Source organism: Ceratotherium simum, chromosome 18, assembly GCF_057802395.1.
Source record: "Ceratotherium simum simum isolate JZ-2026a chromosome 18, ASM5780239v1, whole genome shotgun sequence".
NCBI lineage: Eukaryota > Metazoa > Chordata > Mammalia > Perissodactyla > Rhinocerotidae > Ceratotherium > Ceratotherium simum.
In genome coordinates, this window is record NC_141917.1 from 48,748,233 (window position 1) to 48,762,593 (window position 14,361).

The 14,361-nt window shown below is 41.9% G+C and overlaps 1 long non-coding RNA gene across 1 annotated transcript in view; it reads left to right on the top strand.

Moving 5' to 3' along the window:
* LOC147914639 (uncharacterized) overlaps window positions 1-14,361 on the top strand; it is a 168,145-nt gene that overhangs the window by 41,776 nt on the left and 112,008 nt on the right. The window lies entirely within an intron of this gene.

The following is a 14,361-nucleotide window of genomic DNA, read 5'->3' on the forward strand; positions in this document are numbered from 1 at the left end:
GTATTAGTCATTTCAGATAATTGTGAACATTCTTCTTCTTCTTCTTTTTTTTTTTTTTCCTGAAGAAGATTCATCCTCAGCTAACATCTGTTGTCAGTCTTCCTCTTTTTGCTTGAGGAAGATTTGCCCTGAGCTAACATCTATGCCAGTCTTCCTTTATTTTGTATATGGGCTGCCACAGCATGACTGACGAGTGGTGTAGGTCTGCACTCATGATCCAAACCCGTGAACCCAGGCCACTGAAGCGGAGCGCACCTAACTTAGCCACTAGGCCGTGGGCTGGCCCTGAACATTCTTCTTTGATACTAAACCACAACTCAACAAGAGGTAGTTTCTTAAAGGTTACTTGCAATGTTGAATCTGAGAACATGTCAATGGATTTTTGTCCTCTGTACATTAAAATCCATTGGTCTGTTTTGTACTTTGAATGGATCTTTTATCCATACGTGATTTTATAGCATCATGCGTTGGTCATTTGGAAAAGAATCGGTCACTAAGTTATACAGCTCTTCCAGATGTTGACATGTTTTGTTACATGATGTCAAAAGATCGCAATTGTTTATATCACCACCCATCTCATCAGAAAAGTCTTTAAATATTTGGAAGTTGTCGAGATCATGGTGGTGAATAGAAGTTTTTCAAAATTCAAATTTTGCTTGAGAGCTCAAATTTTTATTGTTGCTAACAAATACTGTCAGTTTTCTTTGAAGTGACGGGCTTACTTGCTTTTTTGTTGAGAAAATGTCTACCAACCAGTTTGTCTGTCAGTAGCTCTTTCAGGTAAGGATGGTGTTCCACGAAGAAAGCAGCTAGTGTAGCTCAAAATGCAAACAGTTGTATACGTGTTTTTCCTTGAGACAACCGTAGGGAGCAGAAGTGCTTTATGTGCACATCCTATTTTGACACAAAACTTATTAAAAAGATGTGTACTCAGAATCAAGATTTAATAAAATTGCTGTTTTTTTACCTGACTCATCAAGGAGATTTTTGAGTGAAACTGACTTTTTTTTTTTTAACTGTGAATGCACGCTAGTGAAGAATACAGTGACCTCTAGTACAGTCTGGTGCTACTGCCTTGGTTTGTGTTAAAATGCCAGCAGTTTTACCCACTGTTGCTTTTGCAAATGTCAGAAACAGGGAAGAAGGCAAATGATGTCTTAATATTATTATGAAAACAATTTCAGCCTCATGGGCCATGTGACAGGGCCTCAGGGACCCAGAGGGTTTGGGGACTATACTTTGTGAACCCCTAACTTAGAGAGTCTGACCTCCCTCAGATGATATGCAGAAATCTTGTAATCATGGTTATCTCTCAGGCCTTTGGATGCTGAACACAGGGGAGGGACCCAGGTATCAAGACATCTAGAAAAGTCAGGATCCTTCAGTGCTTAAGGATAACAGTCCATAAGATGCCAAGTGGTCCCAAAGAGAGGATAGGAAGGATGGCCCAGAAGGTATGTCTCAGAAAAAAGTGAAGATTTCTAGGGCCAGCTGATTTCTCTGTCTCTTTGGGTAATGTTCTATTCCTTCTTTCCTGTGGTGTGGGTGGATATGATGGTGTTCTGCATGTGGGAAAGAGATTTTTGTCTTTTCTTTCTATCTCCTTTTCCTTCATATAAGCTTGGTTCAGAATAATCAGTTTTTGAGCTGTGACTGAGACTTCTTTTCTGAGAACCATGACACCAAGAAAATCTCCAGCCTTCTCCTGTCTTCTTTTAAGTTACCTGCAGTCCCCAAAGACTACTAGGTTGTTTCAAGGGGGATCCTGGTACTGGCCAAAATAATTAACAGTGTCCATCAGTCTGTTTAACTTAAAGACTAGTATCAGAGTTCAGACAAAGCAGCACCCCTGGACACTGGGGAAATACCTGTGGGAGGTGATCTGGAGCTGAACATGATGAAGCCTGGATGGAAAGGATAGGCTGGCTAGGAGAATGGCTGGAGGGAAGGTGGCCCCACTCAGATAATCTACTGACCCCTCAGCAAATGCTTGGCTGGCAAGGAATTGTTAACTAGCACGTTCTCTTCAAAGGCCATGTGCTAAGGATAGCTGGGTCCTGGTGCTTCTAAGGCCATAGAAAAGGAAGAGAAAGGCTTCTACTAAGTAGGCACTGAAGTCCCTTACCTTCCTTAAAGGGTTTGTACACCAGCTCTGACACTTACTAGCCCTGTGATCTTGGGTAACTTTCTCAACCATTTTATGCCACAGTTTTTGTCTATAAAATGGGGTTATGCTTACCTTACAGGATGGTGAGGATTAAATGAGTTAGTACATGTAAAGTGCACGTTTAGGAACAGTAGTGGCACAGAGTAAGCGATCAATAAAATATAAGCTCATTGTCATTATTTTTTATTTCACTTCATTGAGTCCTCTCATAACCCAAAGAGATAAAAGTGATTACCTCTGCTAAGGTCTAATTTCACAAAGATAAAGTCATGAGTCTCATGTAAATATAAAATGAACACATACCAAAGATTTTATTTGGCTCATTAATTAATGAAAGAAACATTAAGATGTTAAAACTAGTTCAGAGAGCAGTTGAGAAGCTAGCTATTCCGTAGGTAATATTAGGATGTGATTGCTGGATAAGATACAAAACTGAGTAATGTCCACCAGGGCCCCAGACCATAATCTTTGTGGTTATATCTTCCACAGGATAGAAATTATTTGCATCCTGTAGGGAAGGGAAAAATTTTCCTTGACCCTCTCAGAGTCCCTGACTGGGTCTAAAAATTAAACTGACAAAAACAGGTTGCTGGAGAAAAGCATACAAATTTTATTGAATTTTTACATGTGCATGGGAGCCTTCACAAGAGAATGAAGAGCCAAACAAGTGACCAGAACAGGAAGCTTTTATGCCTGTTAGACAAAGAAATAGTAGATTTGTGAAGAATTGACAAGACAGAGGGGTTTGGGCTAGAAGTAGTAAGTGGTGGAGAAGTAACGAGGAAGATAAGGGTTAGTTTGACAAGGTTTGTACAAATTTCTCCGCCCCCAGTTCCCTGTCTCTGGTGACAAGAATGTCTTCCTTCCTCCTGGTACAGGGAGGGGACCTTTCACATGGGAGTTTTATGACCTATTTCAGGAAAGAATGGGGAGGAGGCCAGAGTGAACTTCTTGCTTTTGCTGTTTTTCTCAAATTCCTTCAGCTTAAGATATTGAATATGCCAAGGTGCCATATTTTGGGGTAGGGTGTCTTAAACCCAGACACTTCCCACTGGACAAAAATTTGTAAGTTAAATTCTGCCCCTACAGAGTAGAAAAATATCCCAGACAATAGAAAGGCCAAGCCAGTACTGTACTGAAAGAACACCCAGTAATCCTTTTTGCCTATTTCAAAATTTTGGATCAATTTTCTGATTACTACAAGCTATGAATGGGGAAATTGGGCTTCAAAGAGGCTAAATAACTTGTGCAAAGTTATATGGCTAGAAACGGCAGAGCCAGAACTCAAACACTCACATGTCCATGTTCATGTCACTAAATCTGTTACCTCCACTCAAGTAGAATTCACTTTTTAAGGAGATGACTAGAGTACCTACAAGGAACTCCTGGTCTCTGAGGGAGGTGAGAAGGAGCAGGGAAGAGTTAAAAAAGAAACAAAACGTCGAATTCCCAGGACACACAGGGTTGCCATTCTGTCCACCATTAGCAAAAACATATTTTCTCTGTCGTCTCCTACTTTTTTTAATTTACCACGAGATGAGATGAATTTAAGGACACTGTGGGGGTCCAAGTATGTGCAAAATCATTTATAGGTTCTGATGTTATTCCTGGATTGGAAGAAAGTAAATCTGTTGCTAATTTAATAACTCAATGTAAATGCTTCTTACATGCTGTTAGTACAATTACTTTTGAATAGGAGTGAGAATTTTTTATTATATTTGAAAAAAAATTTTCTAATTTTCGTAAGTACCCCGTTCCTGGGTTGTTATTAGCAAGAATAAAATTTAATTTCTTAAAGTAAGTTTGAAGTGGAGGCAGTTGGTTGCTTCATAATCCTTTTTAACTTTGTCAGAATTTGTCAAAACATGATATGAAGCAAAAATGCATGGAGTAGGTGAACCAGATTGGGTTTATTTATAAGCAGAAACTTGAGCCAAATGCAGCAGTAAACTAAAAAATGGAACAAATCACACTAATTGTGTTTTAAAAATAAGAAAAAATGGGGCCGGCCCGGTGGTGCAAGTGGTTAAGTGGCGCACTCCACTGCGGTGGCCCAGGGTTCGCCGGTTCGGATCCTGGGCGTGCACCGACGCACCGCATGTCAGGCCACGCTGTGGTGGCGTCCCATATAAAGTGGAGGAAGATGGGCAGGGATGTTAGCCCAGGGTCAGTTTTCCTCAAAAAAAAGGGGAGGATTGGCATCAGATATTAGCTCAGGGCTAGTCCTCCTCACACACACAAAAAATAATAATAAAATAAAAATAAGAAAAAATGGCCAGAATTTTAAAAAAAACTAACAAACCAGTTTAAGCCAGATCTGAATAGTATTGGGATGGAAAACTGATCATCTTAGTAACTGGCACCAGAAAATAGCTTAGGGAAGGCATTGTCCTAATTGAGGAAAACCTTTGTAAGTCGCTTAGGGGAGGAAGGTGATGCCCTGGAAGCATGAATTGGATGAAGCAGGATCTTCACTGGGCGTACACCTGTGTGTTGGGCTGGGGGATGAGGCCCAACCGCAGTATAGAAGCTCGGAGCCTTGGAAGTGGTGGACCAAGACGTCTTCCTAGCGAAGGAGTGGGCAAGCCCTTTTAAGAATAGGGATTTTTAATATTCACTTTAAAATTATTTGTTGTTTGCTTTGCACATTGCAAACCCCTCTGAACTCCTGCGACCTTAGGCTGCATGTGCTAATGATCTGGGTGAGTGGGGTTTTTGTTTTGGTGTTGGCAGTGGCAAAGTTGCTGGGGAACCAAGGGAAAAGGACTAATTTCCAAGAAAACAACCACAAGAGGGAGGCCTGTAAGAGGTGGAGAGTCTCCAGCAACTTTAGGGCTAGGAATGACCTTGGGAATGCGGACCCTTAGAGGGCGGGCTGTGTGGGAAAGGGGACCTGAATTAATGTGCTTTAAATACCAGAGGACAGGATAATGTCTTCTGGCATGTGAATTACACAATGAATAAAACAAAGCCAGAATATTAAAATATTCTCTGGACCAAACTCTCATTTCCCTGATGTTCCTCACCTGCTGCCCATCAAGGACTGGGTTAATGAAACTTGTTAAGAAGCCTCAGCTCTGATCTGAGTTGACTGTAATCAGGGGTTGTTCCTTGTATTTGATCCTCTAAAGGATGGTAGCTCTGGGCTAATGATTACAAATCTGTACGGCTTAGTGCTTCTCTTTTTGTTAGTAAGTAACATGGAACACTTGGGGACTGTTTTGCCCTGTGAGCCTGCAAGCTAAGGGAGGGTGTGGCGGTAACCAGAGGTGGCCGGGGGCTGGTAGGCGACCCAGCACTCCCTCAGGCTTCCTCCACAACCACTTGAGGAACTTGGGGAGAAAGCCAGTGCCACGGTGGGAGTTCCAAGTGTTGAAGATCTGTCCCTTCTTCCATGAGCCTCTAATCTAGTTGGTAAATTAGCTTTCTGCTCATTCAGACAAAATTCTTTTCTAGTTCTCAGCATAACCTGCTCTTTTTCCCCCTCTTAGAGCTATGGTTGCAAACCTATAATTAATTTATGGAAGTGAGTTGCCTGCAATTGTTAAGAGCAATTTCTCAGCAGAGGCGGGCAAAAAGCGTGAATGTGCTGCGATAGAAAGGGAGGTGTTTTGCAAGGAACTTATCAATAAAGTATGGACGTGAATGATTTCCTCACAGTCTCCACTGTCCCAGCTTGTCTGAGAGTCTTTCTTTATGCTCGAGAGATCCCAAGGCATTCATAGCTGTGGGCCCTGTGCCCAGAGAAGTGGAAGGAGAAATGCAGACCCCGCCCACCACGGCTCTGGCTGCTGCTCTGTAATCCCCTGGGCACAGGAGCTGCTTTGTGCCCACAGTTGCTTCAGCTAGAGCATCCCGCTCATATTCCTGAACAGAAGCTGAGGTTGGTATGTCCAAAACTTGTGCCCAGGGTCTCATGAACACCCCACTGACCCCCAAACTCCCTTTTTCTTAGCTTCTGATTCTTTCCAGCCTTGGGACCTGGCCTCAGCAGTCAGCAGAACACCCCTCTCCACCTGTCTCTGTCTGCAGCAGAGAAGGTGCATTTTCCTCTCTCCTCTCCTCCCTGTGAAGCAGACCCAGCTGATCTTGACCATTTTTATCCAGCTCCTTCCTTAGGCCTGTTCTTTCTTTCCCGTGCATCAGGCCAGCGCTGTCTATCGAATCAGGGAGCTCTCATTCCTTTTCTTATTTCTTTCCTTCAGGATTTTGTATTAGTGTGCTTGGGCTGCCATAACAAAGTACCGCAAGCTGAGTGGCTTAAGGAACAGAAGTTTATCCTCTCACAGTTCTGAAGGCTAGAAGTCTGAGATCAAGGTGTCAGTAGGACCATGCCCCTTCTGAAGGCGCTGGGAAGCATCTCTTCCAGGCCTCTCTCTCAGCTTCTGGTAGTTCCTTGGCTTGTGGCAGCAGAACTCCATTCTTCATGTGATGTTCTCTTGTCTCTGTGTCCAAATTTCCCCTTTTCATGAACACACTGGTCATGGTGGAGTAGGGGTTCATCCTACTCCAGTTAACTAGTCATGTATCACTTAATGACGGGGATACATTCTGAGAAATGTGTCATTAGGTGATATCATCGTAGTGCAAACACCATAGAGTGTACATACACAAACCTAGATGGTATAGCCTACTGGACACCTAGGCTATTGGGTACTAATCTTATGGGACCACCATTGTAAATGTGGTCCATCATTGACCGAAATGTTGTGACTGTAATTACATCTGCAATGACCCTATTTCCAAATAGAGTCACATTCTGAAATACTGGATGTTAGGACTTCAACATATGGATTTTGGGGGAACACAATTCAACCCATACAGATCTATATAGAAGTTTTTTTTCTAACATATCCCACCCAATTTGGTCCTGTGGGGTCCCCAATAGTTAGAGATATGTGAAAAGTCACTTAATTCTGGTAGCACCTAAAGCATCAGTTTTTCAAACAAATCCTACTCTCTACCCGCTCTGAGCAGGCTGCTTCCTTCCAGGAAGCACGATCTGTTAGAGCAACGTTGAACCCAGGCCTGTACTGATCCGGGGCTGTCCTGACGACTTTCCTTTGTAGGCTCATCTCAGCACCAGGGCTGAGGCCCTACCGACCAAATCTAAGTGTGTCCCTTCATGGCATAGGCCAGATCTGTCACCTTGACATGTTCTTGTAGCAGTGGAGGTTTTCCACACTACCTGTGTGTATTAGGTTCTTACTGCTGCTGTAACAAATTACCACAAACTCGATGGCTTAAAATAACAGACATTTAGTCTCTCATAGTTCTCCGGTTCAAAAGTCCAAAATCTGCTTCAGTGGGCCGAAGTCAAGGTTTTGGCAGGACTGGTTCCTTCTGTAGGCCCTAGGGAAGAATCCTTTTCCTTGCCTTTTCTAATTTCTGGAGGCTACCTTGACATTCCTTGGCTCACAACCCCTTTCTCACATCAGTCTAATCTCTTGTTTCTGTTGTGACAGCTTCTACTTCAATGTCAAATCTCCCCCTGTCTCCCTCTTATACGGAGACTTATGATTACATTTGGGGCCCACCAGATAATGCAGGATATTCTCTCCATCCCAAGATCTTAATTTAATCACATCTATAGATTCTCTTTCACCCTATAAGGTAATATTCACAGGTTCTGGGGGTCTAGATGTGGACATCTTAGGGGGCCATTATTCAGCCTACCACACCACTTTTAAAAGCAGGTCCAGTGACACCTCTCTTTTGAGTTGGCCCAGTCTGACTTGAAGAGCCTAACTTTCTTCTTCAGGAAATTTCTTTCTTCCTTCAGCTTCATTTCCCCGTCTTCTTTAATTTGCTTTTGCTCTAGTCTGCTATAGTCTGACTATAAAATCCCAGTTCCTTGAGTCTGTGGGCAAATCTGACTCCCTAGAGATGGGTTAAGCTGGGCAGAGGCCATTTACATTTTTCTATAACATAACTGTTCCTATAGTTTAAAGTCAAGCAAAAGAAAAAAAACCCCATTAGTTTTCTGACCAGTGTTCGGTTCTCCAAAACTTTCTCATTAGAGATTACCTAGTGCTTACGCTGGCCTTCATAGCCTTCAGTTCTGATTGAGGAAGAGCCTGTTAGGTGTGGGGAATGGTAGAGAGAGCTGACTGAAGACGGGTAAACTGCTCATGTGGTAATGCTGACATGGGAGACTTAGCATTTATGGTGGCACCAATTTGCACTGCTCTATCATTTTCTCCAGTAGGACCTGATTGCCTAGGTATAGATAACAAGAAGACAGACAGAAGCATTGATCTGGGTGTGGTTTTGCCTAGTGGGTGGGGCAGAAGGACAAAAGAAAAGGACAGTTGAGTGTGCCGCGGGAGAGCATTGTTCTACCCCGGCTGGCTGGAAAAATTTATTTAACAAATTTGTGTAATGACTGCATGGTACTAAGTGCTTTATATTTGATTGTCACAGAACCTACTTGATGGAGTTGTTACCCTCACTTTAGATGGGGAGAGTGTGGCACAGAGAGGTTAAAGAGTTTGTCCAAGGCCACATAGCTGTAAGTGGCAGAGGTTGCCTGGTTTCAGGAGCTCTGTTCCTCACCATCTCACTGTGCTGTGAGGACAGAGTTAGGGTGATGGAAGGGCAGAAAAGGGAAGTCTCCAGGGACTAAGTGTTTTACAAAGTAAGAGGAATGAAAAGATCAGGAGGTTAGGGGAGCGTGGACATGGAATGGCGTGAGCACTGGATTTGAGACGTGGAGTAGTTCAAGGTTATGACAAAATCTTGAAGGTAGCCAAGGATGTGGGTAGCTGAAATGGAAAGAAATTGAAAGTCATTGAAATTCAGGGGTCAACAAACTCTGAGGCCAGGTGTTGGCTGGGACATAACACGATACTGAGATTATCCTGAGAGTGGAAGAACTTGAGGTGGAGAGGAAGAGAGGGCACCAGATACCAGATCTGACAGATATAGGGGAATGACTAGAAGGTCAGTAGGCGATGATGAGGGGGAGAAGATGGTATGAGCTTCAAAGAAGAAGGGCATTTTATAAGTATATTTGGAAGGATCATTGATGAACAAGGAGAAGTGCAACACTACCATTTGATTCTGAAATTACGTAGAGCATAGGAGAAGGAGGAGGCTCCCATGAGGATGGCTACAGGTAGAACTGAATTTTTTAATTTTAATTAATTTAAATTTAAAAACTGATACTGATTCAGTTACTGGAAAACTTTTAAGAGTGTTTGAATCTACTTTACCATTATAAATTTTATGAAACCTAGATACAGACCAAGTACTTCCAAAGAAAATATAAGCATCCAAATTGAGATGTGCTCTAAATGTAAAATATACACTGGATGCAGAAGAATTATAGAAAAGAAGAAGGTAAAATATCCCATTAATAATTTTTTAATCTTGATTACATGTTGATGTTTGGATATATTGGACTAAATAAAATATGTTATTAAAGTTAATCTCACCCATTTCTTTTTACTTTTTTAACGTGAATACTAGAAAAATTTAAACATATAGATGTGGCTTATGTTGTGTTTCTATTGGGCAGTGCTATTGAGACCAAGACAGACAGGGATGGGAAATGCCTGCCTTGAGGACTGACGTGGAACTCTCATGTCCTCATGAGGAAGTGAGAGCAGACACACGATTGTGAGAGTGTTTATTATGGCAGTATTTCGGACTTTATGGAATCCAGATATGATGACAGATGTATAGCTAGAATCAGAAAAGGTTATGGGCATTTTGTTAATAGGAGACATTCACATGTACTAATTACCCATCTTCTAAGTAGAGAAGTATTTTAGAGAGCTACTGGAAAGCAAAATAAAGGAATGACTTAGGGAATTGGAGAGAGGGAGGATCCAACTCATGAAGGAGTATACAACTCAGGAAGGAGAGAGCACGAAAAGGAGAGTAGCAGAGTGAGTGAGGGTTTCAGGTGTGCGCAGGTGGGTCAAAATCCCTTGTGCCAATCTTGGAAAATGCGAAACTATGGAGAAACAGACACCACCACCCAAGTTTAGAGATGGTTGTTAGTGGGCCAGATAATTACTCAAATTGTGAGAATCTAGGCTATTAGAGATGAGAGCTAGGAGTATCTTTTTAGTTCTAGAAAAAATTTTTTGAATGAGCATAAAAGTCCTTGGCTTCTGCTAAGTGAAATGACTCTTACCATAGACAGACTGTAGAGAGAGTACAGATCTCAATTTTCATCAACGATGTTTCCCTCTGGATGTATAGCAGTGTTGATAACAACTTGTTATAACATAATTAACATAGTGAAGGCTGTAGTTTTCTTCTCTCCCTATGCAGCCACGTGACTAGGGAGAGGCGATCAGGAGGCAGTGGCTCTTATGGAGGCTTAAAGCTGGCTTGATTTTGGATTATCATTCCTAAGAGATGAATGCAGGGCTGCTTTGAGGTGAACTGTGTTTTCTTTGGGACTTTTCTGGCCTTAACTTCCCTGTACCCCTCCCCAAGTCAAACTTTATCCTTCTTTTGAGGAATGCTTTTAGGTGTAGAGACCAGATAATCTGTTTTATGTGGCCATGCTAATCTGCTAAGAGCATATAACACACACTACCCACTTCCTGCTTTCAAAGAGAAGTCTTCTAGGACTCATGTCAATAAGGGGCTCAAAATAGGGAGTTTCCATCTCTGTGGTGGTCAGAGTCATGGGAAGATGTTTCTGATCAGGCCATCTGTTAGCCGTGCCTGTCAAGTAGGAACAACATGGAGATTCCCTCCCAACCTGCTCCCTCAGATCCAAATACCCCCTGGATAGCCTGGAATAGGAATATGATAGATGGAGCAGACAAGGGCCATGAGATCTGAGTTCCAAATTTCTTCCAGCCCTGAGCATTTTTGTGGGCTGGGCCGGCTCTCTGGCTGCCCCTTCTCTGGCGCTTCATTATGTGGCATTAGAAGACAGAACTCCAGGGAGATACTTGGCTCCCTCTGCTTGGAGGTAAGACCAGTTGGCAATGACTTTGGTTCAATCAAAGCTTAGCTTCTATGCTATTAGTCTTTCTACTTAGTACATTTTTAGGCCACAAGTGAATTTCCCTTTATAGTCAAACAAAGCTGAGAAAACAGGATTCTTTCTAAACATCTATTGATTAGCATACATTGATTTTTGTTTTTCAACCCTTTAGTATATATTAAAGTGATTCTCAAACCAAAAACAGGTGCAAGTTGAGGGGGACAAGAGGAACATGAAGCTTCTGTGTCTTGGGAGCTGCCTGTAATAAATCTACATAGTGAAAAGGAGCAGGAACCAAACACCAAGCTGGCGGACTGGAGGGCTGTTTGTTAACGTTGACTCTGCTGTGTAAATGCTCATTCCTATAAACCGTATTTCTAACCCAGTGTCGATACACATGGAAGAGGCCTGAGAAAGCTTTGTTGTTCTTTTGGTTAATTCTTTGACTTCCAAGGAGGTTTGCTAGATGGTTTCAAATGGAGTTTATCACGTTCTAAAAATTCTCCTGAAAAGGAGAACTCCTGGCTTCCCTGATTAATCCATATTCAGCCTGTCAGGGAGCTACTTGGAACACCTTGCCTGAATTCTGTATGTGTTATTTTCTGGCTCTTTCCTCCTGCTTTGGCTTCAGTGAGGTAAGTTTCCTGGGTTTAACTCTTGGTTAAGGAAAGAGAGTTTTAATTGACTTATGTTTCTAAAAAAGCTGAGTGTGAGATTTTGCTATAATGTGGGATGAAACCTTATTTTCTCTAATCGTCTACATATTCTGTATCCTTTATAGTTGTATTGAAGTAAAGCCTATTTTAAAAGTCTTGAACTCAAGATGTGTTGCTCTGATATATACATGTCTGTCTGTCTGTCTGTCTCTTCTTCTCCTTAGAGCCTTTGCTTACACTTTATACTAAGAAATATAAAAGTGAGCTGGATACATCAGCATCTTGGCATTGTTGAGTTAAAACTGCCATAAAGCTTGATATAGAAACTTCTAACTTTAAACATATTCTGCCCATAGCCCTAGTCATTCTATATTAATAAAAATGAGCAAATTATTTTTAAAAAAACAACATTCCTGAGAAAGATAAACGTTTTTTTCCTTCAAATCTGGTGGAGCTGCACACAATTTTAGGGAACTTAAAACCACCTTCTTCTGCTAAAGGTTATGGTCTCTCCTGATCCGGAGGATGTGTGTAGACTTGGGAGCCCTCTGGGAGGGTCCTGACTTCACGGCCTTGTGAAGTGGTGTGTTTGGCAGGAAGTAGTTAGTGTCCTACACTAAGGGTTGGGAATGAGAGAGCAAAAGAGAAATAGAATTTAGAGATTTCTAAACTCAAGGGCTTACTTAGTGCAGAGGATAAAACAAAAATACATGAAGTCACACAGAAACAGTTTCAAAGTGGTTCAAAAATTGTCCCCAGAAACTTCTCTCTCTTCTCTTTCAGTATTTTGTTTCCCAAATACTTTTGCACTAAGCCCCCCCCACCTCAACCCTTGCCTAGGTTTTCAGCCATTCCTACTGCATTACCCTTCTGTGTGATAAGTTCTCCAAACTCTTGATAATTGTTTCCATCAAAACATATCTATCTTATGTCTCATTCCCTTATGGCCCTGTTCTCTGCCCTGGACTTGATGAGTTTAGTGGAACAAGGGTATTCTTCACTGATAATATCTTACTATATCATCTCATACATAACATATTTGCCTTCTAGCCGCTGCCTTCAGGGATATAATCCAAAGAAGTTAATAGTGATGGGAAAATGGGGCACTATGCCTGAGTAAGGGTTTTTCCTTCATGAGAACCTTCTCCAGCACTCTTCAGATCAGCTGAACAGACAACTTCTCCTCCTCCAAAGCTTGACATCAACCCCAATTACAAAGCAGCCTTTGCAAATTGACATGCCACAATACAGGTGATGCAGGGCTTTGCCTGATCTGTGAGGACCCAAATTTGGGAAGGAAGAGAGGAACGGCCTGATGACAATGGGAAGTGTCTAGAACTATACTGTCAATGTGGAAGTCACTAGCCACATTTCCATCATTGCATGAAGTTGTATTGAACAGTGCCCATCTAGAAAGTGAGGAGGGGCGTGCCCATCTAGAAAGTGAGGAGGGGCTTGCTGAAAGAAAAATGGTTCTTGCCAAGAAGATAGTTCTACCCAGGAGTGCCAAGATCTCCCTCACTTGCTAGTAGGCCTAACGATTATGATCTCTAATGGGAAAAAGGTATGTACATCATTATGATGGATCCTTATTCTAGAGAATTAGTTCTTATGAAGCGAGACTGTAGCTTATGTAGATTTAGTAACAATAGTACCATTCATCGTGTGTGTGTATATATATGTAAAATACATTATATATATGTAAAATACATTATATATATATGTAAAATACATTATATATATATTTTTTTGTGACGAAGATTAGCCCTGAGCTAACATCTATGGCCAGTCCTCCTCTTTTTGCTGAGGAAGATTGGCCCTGGGCTAACATCCGTGCCCATCTTCCTCTAGTTTATATGGGACGCCACCACAGCATGGCTTGACAAGCATTGCATCGGTCAGCACTTGGGATCCGAACCTGTGATCCACCGGCCGCTGAAGCAGAGCGTGTGAACTTAACCACTATGCCACCGGGCCGGCCCCTATATTTTTTTATTTAAAGGATTTAGCACACATTTTCTCTAATGCAATGACTCTTCAAAGTAGGTATATTAATATGTACTCTACATTTTACAGATAAGGAAACTGAGTTTTATGGAACATAAAGTGACTTTCTTATTTACAGATAAGGCAAAGGCTGCCCAGTGTGTCCTTGGAAACAACTGCCAACCCAGGCCTCTCTTTCACACATTTGGTTGTGGTGAAGGCAGTCCAATACAAGCCACCTGGATGAGCTAATGTGGCTTCTTTAAATGAGAGGCTCTTCATGACATCATTTCTCAAATTGTGGTCCAGGAATGCAGTGTTATATGAAAAAGGATTCCAAGATCAACTAAGTCTTGCAAATGTTAGGTTAAAGAAAATTAAACAAGTTATTTATTGCAGAACTTCTCAGAGCCTTTAATATGGTAATACACATTGTGAATCTCTGAGAAGGGACATGATAGGCAGAGTTTCCAAAACTTACTTGACCTCAGAACCACTTTGCAGCAGAGCATTTTGAAGGATAAGTGTTCTGTATGGTACTCTCTGAGAAGTGAGGTTCTATACAAGGTGACTCACAGGAGAGAGCTCTCACTGGAGAA